Source organism: Coffea arabica, chromosome 7c (assembly GCF_036785885.1).
Source record: "Coffea arabica cultivar ET-39 chromosome 7c, Coffea Arabica ET-39 HiFi, whole genome shotgun sequence".
Taxonomy (NCBI): domain Eukaryota; kingdom Viridiplantae; phylum Streptophyta; class Magnoliopsida; order Gentianales; family Rubiaceae; genus Coffea; species Coffea arabica.
The window spans coordinates 17,899,759-17,919,840 of record NC_092322.1 but is presented as its reverse complement, the minus strand read 5'-3'; the positions used below and the strand labels follow the sequence as shown (position 1 = coordinate 17,919,840).

At 32.8% G+C, this 20,082-nt stretch overlaps 1 long non-coding RNA gene across 1 annotated transcript; it reads right to left on the bottom strand.

Annotated features, from left to right (window-relative positions):
* Window positions 1–2,867: 2,867 nt before the first annotated feature.
* On the bottom strand, window positions 2,868–8,862 carry LOC140010150 (uncharacterized). The gene is made up of 2 exons (XR_011817414.1): window positions 8,269–8,862; window positions 2,868–8,122 (listed from the first exon to the last, which is right to left on the bottom strand). It is a non-coding gene; the product is annotated as an uncharacterized lncRNA (long non-coding RNA).
* Window positions 8,863–20,082: the final 11,220 nt, after the last annotated feature.

Sequence of the window (20,082 nt, the reverse complement as noted above, 5' to 3'; positions counted from 1 at the left end):
CAGAATTCAAACACATGACTTTTTTTGAAAAAGTTATCGTATTTACCAATTGAGTCAACTTAGGTTAAATTGATTGTCTCTTTTTCCTTTCATGATAGTACTGTCTCACAGAGAGCACCAAAACTACAACCTTTCCTCCAACTTCTTTTCAAGAATATGATTGCAAAACCTGGCGGCAATAGCCTTCACAATGCTCCAAGTCCCCATTTTTTTTTTTTTAAATAGAGTAAATGGAAAGGGTCAAACTCAGAAGCTTTCATTTACACTCCTTCTCCATGTAACAATCTATTCAAAATTCTAATTGTTGTAGCAATCGACTTTTTGGTGCCTGACTTCTCACTGCTTGATAACTCCCTACTTAACCAGACTTTTCCTTAATAAAGATGAATAAAACAGAAAAACCCAACTTAGTTCTTACTAAATGCTTTTTTCAATTATGCCGTGAGACTTTGTTGTTTTCTATGAAACCTTTAATTTACAGCTTTTACAATGGATAACTGTATAAGATTAAAAGAATATTTTACATTATCCTATACTATGAATAATCAAGATCAAATGAATGAACTTAAAATATTAAAAAGAAGGTAAAAGTGGATGTTAACATTTACTAACACCGAATTCTTTGTCCTTGCCACTAAACATACACACATAGAGATATATATACACACACATACACAAATATGTGATATATATATATATACTCCCTCCATCTCATAAAAATTGTCATGTTTGTCGCATCTTCTTGTTCCAAATTAATTGTCATCTTAGAGAAGTCAACCCACTTTTTTTAATGAAATTTTATCTTCACCCTTCATGTGGCCTACCACTTATTCACCAAATTCTCTGTCTTTTCTACTAAACACACACACACACACACACATACTCCCTTCATCCCATAAAAAATTTGTCATATTTGTCACATTTTCCGATGTTTTAAAACTCAAACTGGACAACAACTCGGCCGAACCTAGGGATTAAGGATCATTGGATTCTATCGAGATTGAATCCATCTAAAAACTGGATGATGTCATCATGATGTCATAAATATATAATAATTTTATATAATATATACTAAACTTTATTTCCAAACATTCTACAATTCAATACCCTTTGAACCTAACTCAAATTTAGTGTTTAGAAGCTGTAAATATAAATTGATAAGCTAAGAACTAAATTTGTAAGACCTATTTGAAGAAGTAAAGAAACTAAAGCTTCAATTGAAAATCTAGAAAAACTTATAGAAGCCATTATAGTTGTTTATTTAGGGGTCAAAACAAAATAATGGAAAAGTTTATTAAACATTCACTTCATTAACCCTAGCATTGTTTTCCACAAAAGAAAGAAATAGAGCTCCAGGCCACTGCAATACCATCTCTCGGCCTCTTCGTCCTCGGGTGAGCAGCAGCAAAAGCATTATTGAGGAAATGGCATACCAAATAGTGAAACTGGCAAAGGTTGGTTTGGATGAGCCTTTGGAGTAGGTTCATAAGATTAGGATCACACTTTGCTCTAAAAACATTAAAGAGTTGCTGTTTTTCCAATGAATTTCATCTTTCTCTGTCTTTTCATTTCTCTTCTGGGTCTCTTTTTTATCAATCTATTTTTTGCTTTTAATCTTTTTCTTTTTTTCTTCCATTACTAGAAGAAAATATCATATCATCTTATTATTTGCGTTCTTTTCTCTCATGTTTTTCAAGTTTTTGATTCAAAGTTTAAATCAACATTTTTTTTCCTTTCTATTCTCCCTCTCTCTTTCTTACTTTTTCTTTTGATTTTTGAATTTTGATGTTAGATCTGTAGTAGATCTTGCTTGATAGATCAATTAAGCTTGATTTATATTTTTTCTTCAATATAATTCAGGAAAATACAAAAGTAAAAAACAAAAAGCCAGCAAAAAAAAAAGTTCAACTCAAAAAAGGAAAAAATGGAAAACCCAGTTCTGATCGGTTTAATAAGTTTCTGGTTGAACTCGAGTTTTGACCGAATTTTTGTTAGGCAGGTTTTTTGAAAGGTTCAGACCGGACGCTTGGCTGGTTCTCAATTTCACCGGTCAGACGATTGATCCAGTTCAAATTTAAAAATATAGATTTTTTCTTGTCTTAAATTAATTATCATCTTAGAGAAAAGTTAACTCATTTTTTTGAATAAAATTTTTTATCTTTACCCTTTATATGGCCCACCACTTATTTCCCACAATTTCCAATATAACAAATAAAAGATGGACCATCACTACGGGTATAAAAAAATAGTAAAAATTCTTTTTCCTATTAATATCACTATATATAATTGCATATTCTCCCAAAAATGATAAATTTTATAGGATAGAAGGAGTATATATATATATATATACTAGAGGGAAGTCCCACGCGAAGCGTGGGGATTGATACCTGTGGTGTGGTCAAATAACTTAACAGTGTTTGATAACTTGATATCAAGTGGAACACACTTATATATTCCTTAAGCTTTCTATTGTCATAATTAGCATTACATTTTTCTGGTGCTTGGCTAGATTCTTTTATTGAGCAATAACGGCACGGTTCCCTATTTTCCTTTTCAATGTCTAATACAAATGGAAACTCATGGTGTTATCATATGTATCATTTTCCTCTAAGTTTAATCTTTCAAACAAAATTAGGTTGTTCAATCAGGAACACTCACCATTGTTTTATGTAGTAGTTTTAACAAAATGAACATGAATTTTTAATGCTTTATGCGTATTTTCTGTTGTTCCAATCGTACTTTATCTTTTTCTTCTACTGATAACAATACATATCTTTTTCTTGCCTTTTGATTCCCAAATTACTTTTTAGCATTAAGTTTTTCAATATTGTTTGTTTGATCCATCATAAATTTCAACCCACAAGCCCTAAACTTAAACATAGAAAATTTATACATAGCATTTGTTTGTTTGACTACTACAACTAAGAACCATTATCTCGATCAATACATGCATCTACAAATAATTAGAGAGGAAATTAATTTTCCTCATTACAAACACTAACTTGTATCAAACAATTATCAGGTCTATGAAATTCAATACAAAAATAACAAAGCATGTAAATATAGCTATTTATCTATTCGAATGGCAATTTCTATCCACACACAACAACTCAGTCACTTAACTATTGAACCAATAAATTGCATCAACTACAAGATAATTTTCAAAGTGGAATAATCATTCACACACTTGTTCATTTAAGCACATGATTCAAATGGATCAAGTATAATTGTAATCATATTTAATCAATAAATGACATGCATCAAGTGGGAATGTAAAGTTACCTTGTACCTTCAGTAGTAAAGTGCAATCTAAGAGCAAAATCTCTCCATACTTCGTCCACTTGCAATAGCAAGCACAAAGGCTTATTCAGGATTTTGTAGAATGGAAGCTATGCAACTCATAGACCAGAAAGCAAGAGCAAAATTGAGCATACCTCTACAAACCCAACTTTGGTAATATGCAAACCTTCTTAATCCACAATTTTGTACCTTAACAATAGCCATTATTGTAACCTACGTTACAAATTGATGAGCAAATGTTGAAGAAAATTGGAGGTCCTGTGTTACTCTTGTAACATTTATTCCAAATGATTCTTTACCTCTCACACTTTAATGGCCTCATCAATGTGCTACAATTACTAATTCAAATAAGTGCCATTTGTTGCAAGAGTTGAATTAATGGTTCTTGAGCTTGAATGATGAAGAAGACGAAACTTTCTGCCGTTACAATTCAAGCATTCATTTTTAGCCTTACTGCACCAATATTATCTTAAATGCATTTAATTTGCATAATCAATTCAGCTAAACATACTTGAGGGGAGTTAATTTCGCTTTTCTACCCACTTTGCTAAATCAATGGCAAAGTAGCCAAACCATTAGCCACCAAAGAGTACAGTAGATAAACCATGCAAAATTAGGCAACAGAAACTTGTGCATTTTGCTTAATCAATACTGTTATATTTTTACCATTACCAAAATGCCCCTACAAATGTTAGATGAAAATCACCCAAGAGTCATACAACAACTCCTTTTTATATATATACTAGGGGGGAATGCCCACGCATCGCGCGGGTGTTTGGTGCTTGTGGGGAAGGAGGTTGTTGTGTGGAATGAACAATAGTATATTGTGAGAAGAAATAGCCATCAAATAATAAAAAACAGTTACTATTGCAAACCAAAAATAGTCCATAAAGTAGGCGAATCTGAACAGCAATAATAGTCCATAAAGGAAAGATTGGAGTGAAGAAAGAGAGTAATTGCTGTAGTTCTGGTTCCATGGAGTCCCTTATTTAGTGATAGTAATAGTAGTAGACAGCCATTAAACGAAACTGTGATGGTGGCCCTAATAGCAAGCCTATTAGATTTCAGCCTTTATTATAGTTATGGTGTCCCTAATAGGCAGCCTTAAGTACTCAGTTGCGTTGTTTCTTGGCGGTTCCGTCCTTTTGTTGTGCAGGTGCTGCATCGCTGGCTTCTTCACTGTGATGGGCTAGACCAGTGGCTCTTATAAACTGAAACTTCTATATCCCCTGACCCATGTATAATCTCAAACTGTACAGGCACCTCGTTGTCTAAATTCCTATCTACCTGTCTACTTATGAATATTAAAATAGGCTTTAGAGGCATTTACAAGCATCCTAATATTATTTTCTTTTATTGTAAAAGAAAATTCCAATATTTTAACCATGATGCATGAAAAAATTTAAATTTAAGTGCAGCACTAAATAAATGAACTATGACTAAATTACTGTATACAATATAAGAAGCATGATTTCCTTTCAAAATAGTGCCTAAGCATCATATATACTTGTTTTTTTCTTTTGTCAAATAGTGAGTTTCCACAATAGAATTAAATTTATAAACGGTGTTATAATGCACAAAAATATGAAAGTTTTAGCACCTCAAGAGTCTACTTGATAGTCGACAGTCAACTAAAAAAAAAGATTATAAGGGAAGTATTGTTTGTCATAAATGGTGAAAAATTGTAAAGTGCTATTTATAAGTTTTGTTGAAATTATGAAGGAGCCAAATTGTATCGTTTTCGAGGTAAAATCGATCAAATTGGTTTTGGGCAAAACAAAAGGATCATTGTGGTCCACTTTCCAAAACTATAACACAACTATTCTAAGAGAGAACTGGAAGTGGAAAAAATAAAGAATTGGGACGTAATGAGCCCTTGAATGGTATAGCTTTAACGGGTAGAATAGATGAAATATATTTGGTTTGAAATAGCCTTCCTATTTGTAACCCCAAAAAAAAAAATTTTGCATTCTTGTCACTATAAGCCAACAAAACTCAATTTTCCTTTTTTTATTACATAAAAAGTTTTTGTTTTTCCCTTTTTGGGTTTCAATCCATAGAAGAAGCTTGAAATTTTTTGAGCTTAATATTGGTTGTCAAAAAGAATAAGCTTAGACTTTCGAAATGATGCATCTTTATGGAAGGATTTGAAAGTAGTCAAATTCAAATTCTTAATTTGTGATTCATTGTCTGAAACATTCCATTTTATTTAAAATTCACATTAAATTGTTGCAATTGAAGTAAGTTGAAGGGTTTGCGATCTCTCTTCCAAAAAGAAATAAATCTTTGGCAAAGTTAGTCATCCAAACTGACGAGAAATTGTGTATTCAGAAAAAGGATTTACTTCAAAATCCTTTTTAGATTCCCCCTTTTTTAGATTCCCTCATTGCATCTTGAAATTTTCAAGTAAATGGCCAAACTGGTAAAGATTGGGCTGGACCATTGCATATTGCAAGGAGAAAAGGAAGGAATAGGGGTGGTCATGATTTTAGAAATGCTGGCTTTCATTTTCTTTGAAAGGTGGAATTAGAATCAAACCTTTAAGAACAATTACAGTTATGGTTTTAGAGCCTCTAGTTCTAATTCCAGCTTTGGTCCCAATTACTTCGGGATACATTTTAATTCTTTTTGCTTCCAGTTTTGGTGCTTTCTAGACAAATGTATCACTTGTGGTTACAAAATTAATTCAAAGAGAATAAGACAATGAATTTAGAATAAGGAGAAACTAAAGTAAAAAAAAAAACAAAAAAAAAGACTTTTCTTATATTATGTGTTGTTGAGAAAAGAGCAGGGTTATATGTAAGAAACAAGGCTTTTTTAAGCCTGATTCAGCTGCTCATGTCTTACGATACCTCTCATTTTCATTTTCCTGGTGTCACAGGGATTTAGCAAAGTCATTCGCAGCTGGGATTTTAAAAAGTTTATGTCCGGATGGTCAGTTCTCTTGTGCTCTATCGTGTTTCCTTTACACTACAATACACAGTTTGGCTTAATTACGAATTGGCGCAACTCAGAAATTAGAGGTTGAATGAGGCAGCATATGATGCTATTGCAGCTGAATTTTTTTCCGGTCACCAATTGTGATGACTTGGTTTAGAATGAGCGGAACTGGAAATTATTTGGTCATTGCATTCGATACTTTGGCTCTGTGGTTGAATGAAGGGTTAGGTGCCTGAAGGAATAGTATATCAGAAGGAAACGTATCACACTGAGGCAACACTGTATCCTAGTTTTGTTTCTTAATTGTGGGATGGATGGAAGGGGGGGAGGAGGGAAGGGCAGATGAAAGGTTGATGCTGTAGTCTATACACACAATGGTGATCATCTCTTCTGTTCCTTGAATAAGGATCTTGACCCTGACCTTTTCTATTAATAACAGTTACTATTTTTCTACAAAAATCTATGTATAATTTGTTGTCCTTTTTAGCAGAGGAAAAGAGAGACGTATAACATTATGGAGTGTTAGTATGAGTGTAAACATTCAGAGAGTGGATTTCTGAGTTCCAAAAATGAACTTAACAGACCTGTCAGATCAACTTAAATTACTGTGTCAATTCCTACTCCTTGTCTTGATATCTCCAAAATGAAAGGATTAATTTATGGTCTAAAAATTCTATATATTATTAACTTTCGGTATAAATTAACTGGAATTTTGATCCTCTGATCTGTTACTTCAGCGCATCCATGGATGACAGGGAAATAGGTGGTGAAATCAGACCCGTGGCCGTTGAAGAAGCTAGACCAGTGGCTGTTATAAACTGAAACTTCTATATCCCCTGACCTATGTATAATCTCAAACTATACAGGCACCTCATTGTCTAAATTCCTATCTACCTGTCTACTTATTAAGTCTGCTTTCTTCTATAAAGTTTCCAGAAAGCATAGGCTCTAATATTGTGGAGCTTGAGTTAAAGGGCCGAAACCTAGATGAGACCTAATAAATCTCTGATCTTTGCAGTGTGAATGTTGAATGATGATCGGAGCTCGTAAAGGACTGTCTGAATTTGTTCACAAAAGTTCATATTGGTTGCTGACTTAATTGTATAAACCTGGTAAAAAGGTTCATATTATTTATGCAGAGGCCAAGAAAAGGCAACCTTGAGGCCAATTTGAAGGCTTCAATTCTTCATTAAGATTGGGAGAGGACGCGAAATGATTTGATGTAGATAAGAACCTGATGCTCCGCTTTTAAGGGCACGTATTCAGGTCAGTTCCAACCTTTCATTCATTTCTTCCTTTCCGGGCTTCTGGAAGAGTAGCTTTGTGCTATCTTCACAAATCACGAGCCATGACACTTTGCCCAAAAGACAAGCTATTAAGAAAAAGGAAACTAATATGCTCTTAAGACCACTGCCAGATCAGGAAACATGGTTCGAATTAAGCTAAGAATTCAATTTTTAAAGCATATTTAGATCCCATCATTTTGACTTGATTGGAATGTTGAATATGTGCTGGGTACAACATTCAGTTTTTAGAACAGAATGCTTTCTACCGGCCCCAACAATACTACATTGCTCAGCTTTCAAGAGATTCTAGCCTCCTGTCATTATCTAGCTACAACATAACAAATTGGCTCTCATACAGTATAAAATATGAAGAACATATTTAGCAATAAGTAAAGTCAACACCGCACACCCAAATCAACAATAAACGATATAATCATTGAAGCAAGAAAGCTACCTTTTTCACACCAGCAAGGCAGATCAACAATAGAACGGTATCAAATTCAAGTCATTGATAATACTAAAAGGTAGAGCTACGCAGAAAGCTAACCTTATTCCAGAAGCCCCACCGAGAGCTCGTTCTTGCTGTTGCTCCAAACCTATAAGATCATAACCAACCCAGTCAAATTACAGAGGGCAGCAGTTAGGCAACGGAATAAAAGTCACTAATGCAGGTTGTAAGAACACACAGACAAAATTAAGGGAAGAACTGGAAAATTTGAGGGAGGGGGTTGTGGAATCTAACCTCAGGCTGAATTACCAGGTGTAGCTGCGGCTGAAGAGCATTATGAGTTGCTTACTATGGAGCCACGAAGAAGTAACACAATTCCGGAATGCAAACAGAGGGAACCTGATAATCAACCATCTGGGCGGTTCGGAAATTAAATTGGGGTGTAATTAATAAGGGAAAAATAGGGTGATCAATATAATTACAGTAGGATTGGAGAGCATAAGAAATGAGTAAGCCCCATTTGAACTCTCGAGCCTCCCCTATCCAATCATTAGCAGCCCTAACAAGCAAATAAGGCATTTGGGGCGTAAAACGCGGCCAAAGGGTAGGTAATTTGGGAGTCAGCATTAACGCATCTAGCTAACAGAAGTCGAGCCTAAGCAATTGAAACCTGGAAGAGGAAACGATGCGGCAGGTAACTGTAAAGGGTCTCGGCGGGATGCTGAAGGTGAACGGAGGTAAACGGACCTACGATTGTGACTCATAAATGGGGTAACAGTTCGGCAACCATTAACACTCATAACAGCCATAACCATTAACACTCAATAACAGCTCGGTTACCAGTGAAATGTTTCAGACAGCGGCCAATTTCAACGGCGCCCCCTCCCACAGAGAAGCAACAGTTACTTGTCCGTTTAGAGGAATATTTGGGTGCTAAGGGGTATTCTGGTAATTACACCAACACACAAGCACATATGGGTTGTACAAAGTGCAAAAATGGTTGCACACTCATTATACATTCCATCAATACCCAGATGGCTCATAAATGACAACCGAAAATGTATTAAATGGGGGATTATTAGTAGTTAAGGAATATTCCGGTAATTACACCAATATACAAGCATATACGAGTTGTACAGAATACAAAAATGATTGCACACTCAGAACACATTCCATCAATACCCAAATGGCTCATCAATGAGGGCTTTAAATGTATTAAAACGGGGTGATTTCAGTAAACATATCCAAATACATGCTCGTTAAGTTGCACCTAAAACTTTTAAGCTAATGAACAATATTTCACATTCCCAAAAGGCCCCCACCTATGCGGTTGAAATCTAACCAAAACTCAATCTTATATAGTATAAGGATATAATATGCGCCCACACACACATATAACATGTTTTCAAATCTTATGTAATTGTGCGACAAATTTCTTGAAATATTGCCAAAAAAGTCTGAAAAATATTGCTGAAAAGCCGAGCATTTCTTTATCTATGCAGCTAATTTATTAGTTTTAAATTTTCTTTTAAAAAAAGGGGGCCGCCTTGTGTCAGACAAACTACGGGCTTTATATGCAAATTGGTAGGGACCAACCAATAAATACAGCCTGCCGTGTCCCTAGCACAACCATTGGGCCAATGGTTCAGTGGCTACCAGGGAGAGACTTAAGTCCCTCCTTAGGCTCTAGGTGAAATCTCACCTGCAGTGAAACAAATCTAAGGGTTATGTCATAACACTCCCTTGATTTAGTTAGATCTGTATATCCACTAGCTCCTATCACAGTCTCCTTAGACTCCTCCTCCCCCCTAGATTAGGATAGAGTAGGTTATACAAATGTATCGTTACTAATATAAAAAAAAAAGTGTCCTATGCATAGCAGGCTCTTTTAATTTTTTTTTCATTTGTCGTGTCTTGCAGCTGAATATATTTATTTTTTGTTACTTTTATTTTATATTTTTGAAGACCTATTGCAATTAATTATTTAACAAATTTAACTATCTAAAGTTATGGAAAATGTGTAGTTTAAATTATGCAACTAATTTTGTTATTTGTTTTATAACTTAATTTTAAATTGTTTTAGTTCTACAACTTTAATTATCAAATTTAAGTAAATATGATGAGTATCTTATTTAAATTAGAGTTGTGTATAAGAAATAAAATAGTAGTTTAATTGTAAAATAAATTTTTGTTGTAAGCATTGTAGATGTAATTATACTAAATAAAAAAAGTGGTAGTAAAAAATGAGTATATAGCTTATTAAATTAGATATGCCATAAAGATAACAACCTAATTTACTAAATTAAGTATCTAATGAAGTAATTATCAATGTCTATGTCCTTTGCCCTTATCGTGAGGTGTTATGGAATAGCAAATCTCTTAGTCTTCCTTTGTTGGCATGAAAGGCATGGTAGTTGAAGCTGTTGCCCCTCAAACCTTTCCGACACTCCAGGAATCTAGACTGGAGCCGAATCATCGTCGCTTGCATCATTGTTTGGCATATCATCTTCATCAGTCGATATTGCAGTCTCACTGCTGTATAGTATTGGCCCCAAGTAGATAAAGGCAATTGTAGAATGGGAACAGATGGAGGATAATTGGGAATAGAGTAGTTTGGACAATCTAGTGCAGGTGACCCACTCTGCGAACCACTGCCAAATATGGAGTGTAGGTTATCATCTCCTGAGGAAAAACTGGCATAAGTTACACCGGAAGAGGAGGAAGTGACAGTGTACGCAAATGCTGAAATGGGACTTGACATATATAATGTACCTATAACCCAACAGCCTCTTGGGCTATTGGTAACTAGGCCGGTCAATGGTCCGAGTCCAGGTAACTAGGCCTGTCAACGGTCCGTGTTTGGACCCGGATCGGATCCAGATCCGTTTTATCAAACAAAAAATGGGTTGGATACTGAATGTGGTATTCTGATCCGTATCTGACCCGAATTCGGATATAAATTGATTAATAATTTAAAATATATATATTTATTAATATAATATCTCAAATTTACTTATCTGACTATTATCCAAATAGTCAAACACACCAAAGACAGGTGGTGTTGCAAAAACAGGCTTTTGACAGGCTCTTTTTTTGGATAGGTCCAACCCTAATCCGATTCCGAGAAAAAAAGTAGAAGACCCGTCGGATATTCGGGCCGGATCTGAAATTGGTATAGTATGACGGGTTCAAGTCCAGATTTATTAATTTCGGTCCGGACCCCGACCCGTTGACAGCCCTATTGATAATAATAACTACCAAGACTTGGCAGGAGGTCAAGGGTTGAACCCTTAACCTCCTACCATATATATTTGCCACTTAATTGTGGCCGTCACTTTCAAGTGATTTCTTTCGACAAGGTTTTCCGTCAGTTAGGCTCCTCCTTCCCTTATATTAAGTTGTTAGAATAGATTATATATATAGATATAAAGTGTACCCATAGGTTGGGTTGGGTCATGGCATACTCTGTGTGCTAGCTGTGTCTAATCCATTTGAGGTAAGCCTAAGTGTCCTACTAAACCGGTGTGCCTCCGTCATCATCACGTGGGTATGTGCCCTGCTTGTGACGTCTACGCCTATGAGGGGCATTGGGTGCTTAGTCAGGAGCGTGATATATATCTAACGGTAATAGTATAAATACTGACAGTGTATATAAAATTAATTCCCGTAATAATAATAACAATTATGATAGCAGTGAAACTAATGCAAAAGTTAACAGGAAAACGAACCAAATATTGAAACTGGACTACATCCCCTTGGTACCTGTTACAGGGCGGATCACGAGGAATCAGAGGTGTAATGTATATAACGTTACGATTATGATACCAGCTCAGATACAAGTCGAAAAGCTTGAATGTATCTATAGGATCTTCAAGAACTACAACTCTAATGCGATCATTCCAGCAATCTACCCATCCGCATGAAACTCACCCCAATCTTGTCCAGGATAACCAGCTAGGCCAAGTTGATGCAGACCCCCTGTATCCGTGCCAGCATCCTATGAAATAGGCTGCTGTAGCTTTAACTGACGCATGATTTGATCAGGCAGATGGAACTCAACAATGAGCCAGAATATCAGCGGGACCCTAACCCTGCATATATGCTGGCCTCGCTTGGAATACTATATATGGTAGAGATGATATTACGTACTCGGTGTGTGGCTCCCAGATGAACTATGTTAACAACAAACGAGTTAGCCATGCATAGATGAATTGCATAATTTAAAGTTGTCAACATTCGGGCGGATGAAACTGAAATAATGCTTGATCCATTCGCAGTTTTGATAGCTGATCTCAATAATAGGAAAGGCATTAATGTTGAGGAGCGTTTTCATGCATACGTTTACGTTAGGTCGCCCATCCCCCTCCTCTAGGGTAGTCATTGGGCTCTAGAGGAGCCATTATTCCTAGTCAAATAGTAGGAAACTCTCCCCATGCCCATAGCTATTACAAGTAAAAAAGAATTGGTGTTACGAAGTCAATAAATGAATAAGAGGATATATAGTGTGACAAATTATGTGATAACCATGATGATTATGTTGTCTTCGATATAATTGAATCACCAAGAAATTTTAGCTTGATACTTTCCACCTAATGTAATAAATACCATCCAATTAAATTGCATATAATACAAAAAAAACCCATCCATTAATGTACTTAATTAGTCATAATAATTAAAATGATTGCCTATATTTTTGCCAAATAACTTATGCACTAACTAATCACATGAGTGCATCACATTACAAATAAAAAGAATTACATTAATTATAACTTAAAAAGGTATAACAAATTAAACACATGGCATGGCATATATTTACTAATTTAATATCATAAATTTTGAAACGTATAACAAGCTAATCCTAGATTAATTTTAGGGAAAATCGTTCAAAAAGTCCCTCACATTTTACAAAATAACTTTTTTCATCCCTTACTTTTAAAAATGTACTTTTACATCTCTTACAAATTCAAATTGATTAAATTTGGTCCCTATCTAGGTTTCCGACTAGTTTTTTGTCGGAATCCACCACGTGTCTTGCACGTGATCATTTTTTAAGGACAAAATTGTCAAATCAAAATTTACATAATTCAATCCATAGTCTCTCACATTTCACAAAATGAATTGTTTCGTCCCTCACATTTCACAAAAATGAATTTTTTCATCCCTCATATTTTACAAAATAAATTTTTTCATTTATCATTGTTCATGTGTATGAATAACTTTTTTTTAAACTAATTTATATATCTATTTGATCTCACATGGATAATACAAATAGCATGTAATATATCTCTATTTAATTTTCGCTTAAACATACTGTTTATGTGAAATTAAAATAGATATATATATATATAGGGGTTTAACAAAATTGTTAGTTTTTCACTCATGTTCATTCCTTTTACTCGAAAATTGAAAACAAAGAAGACATTTAATTCTAAACATTATCAAGTATTTATATCGAATTAAATTTAGACAGAAAAAATAAACAAAGGAAAAGTATCACAAAAAGAAATAAGTAATTGACACTTTCAAATTTTAAAATAATCATAAGGTGAGAAATTCAATTGTTGGACTTAAAGGTAGCGAGTAAAAATTTCATATTTAAATTGTAATTTGTTAGCATGACTATAGAATTCGAATTAACACCGATTAATTAGATACTCTTATTAAACAACTCAATAAATGAATTATTACTAAAATAGAAAAGATTACAAATATTGAATAGATTCACATGGTGAAATCACATTTATATATATATATATATATATATATATATATATATATATATATATAGGTTTAAAACAAAATTATTTGATTTAAACCCATGTACATATTGATATGTTTAGGTGAAATCAAATAGAGATATATTATATATTATTTGTACTGTTTAGATAAAATCAAATAGATATATTCATGAATTTAAAAAAAATAAAAACTATACGTACACGTGGTCAATGAGAGATAAAAAAATTCATTTTGAGAAATCTGAGGGACGAAAAAATTTATTTTGTGAAATGTAAGGGACGAAACGATTCATTTTGTGAAATGTAAGGGACTATAGATGGATTATGTAAATTTTGATTTGATAATTTAGCCCCTAAAAAATGATCACATGCAAGTCATGTGATGAATTCCAGCCAAAAACTCGTCGGAAACCTAGATAGGGACCAAATTTGACCAACATAAATTTGTAAGGGACGTAAAAGTACACTTTTAAAAGTAAGGGACGAAAAAAGTCATTTTACAAAATGTGGGGGACGTTTTGAACGATTTTCCCTTAATTTTATATTGGACAGTATAAATTAAATCACAAGCTATATTTAATTCAACCTATTTCTAGAAAGTACCCATAAAAAGGTTAATATTACATTCATTTACTTTTAAAAGCTTGAACTAAAAAATTATATGTTACCATATGATTAATTTAACTTTAATTACTATTAAACAAATCAGATCACATGTTAGGATTACATTAATTTAATATAACATATTATACAATTTAATTACTTATTGAAAATAATATGACTACATAACAAAACAAAATAGAGTACATGTAAATTAATAGCGTAATTTAAATGCTATCTTAACATAAAATTTATAAATTAATGACATAATTTCAATACTTAATAATTTGAATGCTACCTTAACATATAAGTTATAAATTAATGACATAATTTCAATACTTAACTATAGTGGCCTAGAGGTTACTTACTTAGAAATTGCTGCTCGTCGTTACTCATAGACGCCGCGAGCCTATTTGATGTGAATCTTTGTTTCGTAACGATATATTTGTATGACCTATTCTAGTCTGGTCTAGCGGGGAGGGAGTCTAACCGATAGAAAACCTTATCGGAGGAAATCACTTGAAAGTGACAACCACGATTAAGTGACAAGATGGGAGGCAAGGGTTGACCTCCCACCTATATCATCAAAACTTTAAAGTCTTGGTGATGACCAAGAGGCTATTGGCGATATGAATCGAGATAAACTGGCCTAGTTTATGCGATCCTCAAGAGTCTGGCCAAGAGAGAGTGTTCAGGGGTTACGTGCTGTGTTTTCAAACTCGGACCGGACCGGCCGGTCCGACCGGTTGAACCGGGAACCGGTCAAGTATCCGGTCCGAGTTGGTCATCAGAACCGGGAGATTCAAGACCCGGTCAACTCCGGTCAAAAACCGGGTTTGACCGGGTTTGACCGGTACAAAACCGGAAAAACCGGTCCAACAGGAGTTTTTGTAAAAAAAGTTCAAACTTTTTTAATATTATGTTTTGGCCCCCTAAATTGTGAAAACTTATTAATATACCTCAAATATTTCATACTTTATAAATATTGTCCTAAAATTTGATGTTATTTTTCAATTAAATCCATAATTTTAATTCTAAACTTGTTAATGTTTATTAAATAATATAAATTGTTATTTGATTGTTCTAATTTCTTTGTATTTTCTTGTTAAATATATTTGAAACATCAAATATATATGAATATACCTTTATTAATATCAATATGTTATTGGATATTTTATATACAATAATTTAATTTTTAAATAATTTTTATTTATGACGTCATCCGGTTCGACCCCTATCGACCCCCGGTCGAACCCATTGACCCCTGACCCCTGATCTCGACCGAGTCGATATCCGGTCCGGTTCTGAAAACATAGGTTACGTGTATAAATAGAATATGCTCGGTTTTTCAGCAATATTGTTCCAATTTTTGATTTTTTTTGGTCAATATTTTAAGAAATTATCCAAAATAGAATATATTAAACAATCATCTAACTTTGGTTTCAGCAATATTGTACCAATTTTTTATTTTTTTTGGTCAATATTTTAAGAAATTATCCAAAATAGAATATATTTTTGATTAATATATTTGTTACTTTTCCATATAGGTCCACAAAATAGTCAATAATGTAATAGAATCAAACTTTGGTACTATTAAACAATCATCTAATCTTCTATATATCAAAATACGAAAAAGAAAGGAATGTATATAAATGTACTATTTGTATGAAAAAAACATACTGCTAAATGGATGAATGCATCAAACTTGTATGAAATACATTTTGTCATATTGGAGGTAAAAGCATACCGTATAGATGTGCAAATTAAGAAAAACACTTAAGTTATTTTATTAAAACCAATGGAAGTTTAGAAGTACTATTTTTTGTTGCCAAAAAAAAAAAGATATTATGAAATTTCTTTTTGCAAACAAAAAAAAAGAAGTTATTGGAAGTAAAAACAGTGAAAGTTATTGGAAATCATTGAAATTTTAGTATTATCTTAGTAAATCTCTACTTTTGCGAATGTAAAACTAGAAAAATAAAAGATTAACAAAAAAAAAATTGAACACCAAACTTACGCCTTAAGCTTTATATATGGAAAGATACAAAGCATTAATCCTATTGTGAGTGCTATTGCTCTATTAGTATTTAAGTGAAAAGAGATTAAAGATCTATGAGACTTTCAAACATTGAGAAACCATCAAGGAGGCTTTCATTTAGTGGTTAAAATTGAGATTCTATAAATTAGAGTTCTTATGCCCTTCCCAGCATTCCCGTTTCATAGGTCCAACTCTTCCCTATTGGAAAAAAAATCAAAAAATCAAAATAAAATATACAAACCATAAAATTTCTTTCAAAAAATAGGTAAATGACCTCACCAACTCATCTAAGATGCTTAAATAATAACTGAGCTTCTTTAGATGGGTGACATTCACTATTTAAGTAAGAAACATTTGTGTTTAATGTAGGGTGTTAATTTTTTTTTCCTGTTAGTGTAGGGTGTTAATTTGAATGACCTTAAGATGAAAATTACATACTCATCTTTCTTTCTCTTTATTTTTGAAAAATTTTGAAGTATATTTATTTAACTAACAACAGTTAAATCTTGGGTTAATTGGTCCATGCACACCTCTAAAAACATGCATAAATAAATCATGGGGAGCCTGCCCTTCCAGGTTTTAGAGATCCTATCTGCGTGCTTAAAAAAATTAAACTTTCACTTACACCCAATTAAAATTTTCCCTTTCCCCCTAAATTCTAATAAAAATATTAATTGGCCCCTCCATATAAGTCTCCTTTCCCAAATAACAATTCTCGTGGCACCCTTGCTCATAAATGTGTGTGCATACAGAATTTAAAACTACATAGTTTTGATATGAAAATTGAATTTTCAATTTGGAATTAAAATAAAGGGTAAATCTTTAGGAATCATTTCAGAAACCTTTCCTGAGGTTTGTGACAATTGCAATCACCTCTCTGATGCTTGAAAAATTACGGAAATCTCCCCTAGAAAGTATGTCTTAGTAATAATTACTGGTGTAAGCCAAAAAAATCCAATAAATATCCAACACCATCCCCTTTTTCATATGTAAAACAAATTAAATGCTAAAAATCAACTATCACCATTATCCATTAGGTGAAAATTTCAAGTTAGTTTATTGCAGGAAAATTTAGACCATGTTTTGAAAGGATTCTTTTTTAGTAATTTGGACATATTTTTTGGTTAAGTAACTTTTGAAGATACTTATTTTAACAAATGTCCTCTTATTAGGTTGGTCGAACTTTTGTAAATTGATTAATAAATCTAGTCAGAAAATTAGGAATGAAGTATAATATTCTCGATTAGATGACGTTAGAGCTCTAGAATAAAGAAGTGTTACCAAAAAAGAATTTCTATTTTTCTCTTTTAAGCTCATTTTCATTTAAAATTTGTAAAGTTTGTGAACGCTATCATCATCTTTTCATAGCATCAAGGGAGATACGTGTAATTTTTCAAACCTTAGGGGAGGTAGCCACAATTGTCAAAAACCTCGGGAGAGGTTTCTGAAATTATCCTAATTTTTTATGTACTGATAGTATATGCACTAGCAATTTTGGATGCATGAAATGTAAATAAAATTTGATGTTCAAATTCAAAATGAGATGATGTGACATACATCCAAATCCATCAATGTATATATTGATAGTGTAAGAAAGATTAATAGTGAAACAAAACAAAATAAAGTAACACGACATTCATAATATATCCCATAGGAGAAGGCTTCATGTATCTATATTTATTGGAGTTAATCTTTATATATACTGATAATGTATGTATCATGTTTGAATGCATGACATATATACAGTATTTGAATTCACATTGAAATTCAGATTAGTTATCATGAATCCAATAGTGATAATATATACACAATTGGTGTATAGAAAATCAGTCCAATTTATTTATTTATTTTTGTTATTGCTGCATACTGGACCTTTTTTGTTCTCAAGACTTTTATTTTTTTGTTTTGTAAAAAATATTCTCAAGATTTATATTAAAAGTAAATTTTATATACACTGATGGTAGATGCACTATTATGGTTGGATACTTGAATGCACGACACATATGTAAAATTTGGGTTTCAAATCCAAATTCGAATTATGTGTCATACATTCAATAATGAGAGTGTAGAAACTATCAGTGTATAGAAAATTAATTCTTTTATGAGTTTTTATCACTTTACTCCCTTAAAGTTCAGTGTCACTATTAATCTTCCCTTTAACGTTACCATTTAGTCACTTTACTCCCAAAACTAACGGTCAAATTTAACGGCGTTTGTTAATTAAAGTGAAAAGATGTGTTTAGCTCTTAAAATTATTATCACTTTATCCCTATAAACTATACCCTCATTATCAATTTACCCCAAAGAATTATTTTTTAGACAATTTATCCCACCATTAAACCAACTTAGTAAGTTAAAAAACTTTAAAAAAAAAGTACCCTCCTCTTTGTACAATAAAACAATAAATAATTTAGAGTAGCATTTCTCCTTTTTAGTATCAAGAAAAAAAGTCAAAGTGTTAATCTCTTTCTTTTTGGCAATTTTATTAATATTGAAAAAAATAGAAAAAGGAGGAGAGAGAGAGAGAGAGAGAGAGAGAAAGAGCTCAATTCTTTTTTCTTTTTTAAATACAAATAAGAAAGAATTAAATACTTTTATTATTTTAAAATTAATTCACTTTTCGATATATCACCAAATTCTAATCTTAATTCTGACAACCTTAAAGTAATACGATAATGTTATACTCTTTTTTATTTTCTTTGTAAAATCTAATTTTCTATCTCCTTCTTTTCTATCTCGTTTTCTTTTTCTAGCATTAATAAGCGTGAAAAAAAGAAATTTGAGAAAATCCTTTTATTTTTATGTTTTTGCATCTCTTGAAGTGAAAAAAGGAAGAATAACCATCCAATTTTTTTATTTTTAATTATATATTTAAAAAAGGGGTAAAATATTTAAAATTTTTTGACCATACTGGTTAGATTAATGATGAGATAAAATGTCTAGAAAATAATGTTAGGAATTAAAGTGATTGTATCACTATAAATTCAAGGGATCAAGTGATAATAACAATGTTGTAAAGCTATAGAATAAAGGGGTATTTTTGTCTAAAATTTTTAACATGTTGAGTTGAATTACTTATAGGAATAGGAGTGAAGTGACTAAAAGATAACGTTATAAAGTAAATTAATAATAGTTAAGGGAATAAATTGATAATAACCCTTCTTTTATTAATTGTGAATGACCGATATTCCCCAATCCAACAAGGTACAGAAAATCAGGCTGACTTTCCGGGCTCAAATCAAATGTTTTTGATCAATCAACGTGGCTCCCACTCCCCACAATCATTTCCGAAATTTGTTCGCGATTCCCTGCTCGCGGGGTGCGGCAATCTCCATTTGAAAAAAGCAAAAACAAATAGTTGTAGTAATAGTACGCTAATAATAATCCAAATATGTCATTGTCTTCAATAAACTAATCATTCATCAATTACTCACCCGTCACTCTCCCCTAGCCTTTCATTTCCAGCACAATATTCATCTGATTCTCCCACCCCCCCCCCCCCATTTTCTTTCTTTTTAGCTATTATTCATTATCATCCTCGTCACTTTTCTCATCCAATAATTGAAGTAGCAGCACTTGATTCATAAAAGTCGAAAATTCTGGTTGTCAGTGACAATTTCACTGTATGGCATATGAGCGACTGGTACCAGAATCATATGCAACCTAGTGATTAAATTACACATTCTGGTTTTGAAATAAATGAGTGCTTAATTCTGATGGGTTTTATTGGAT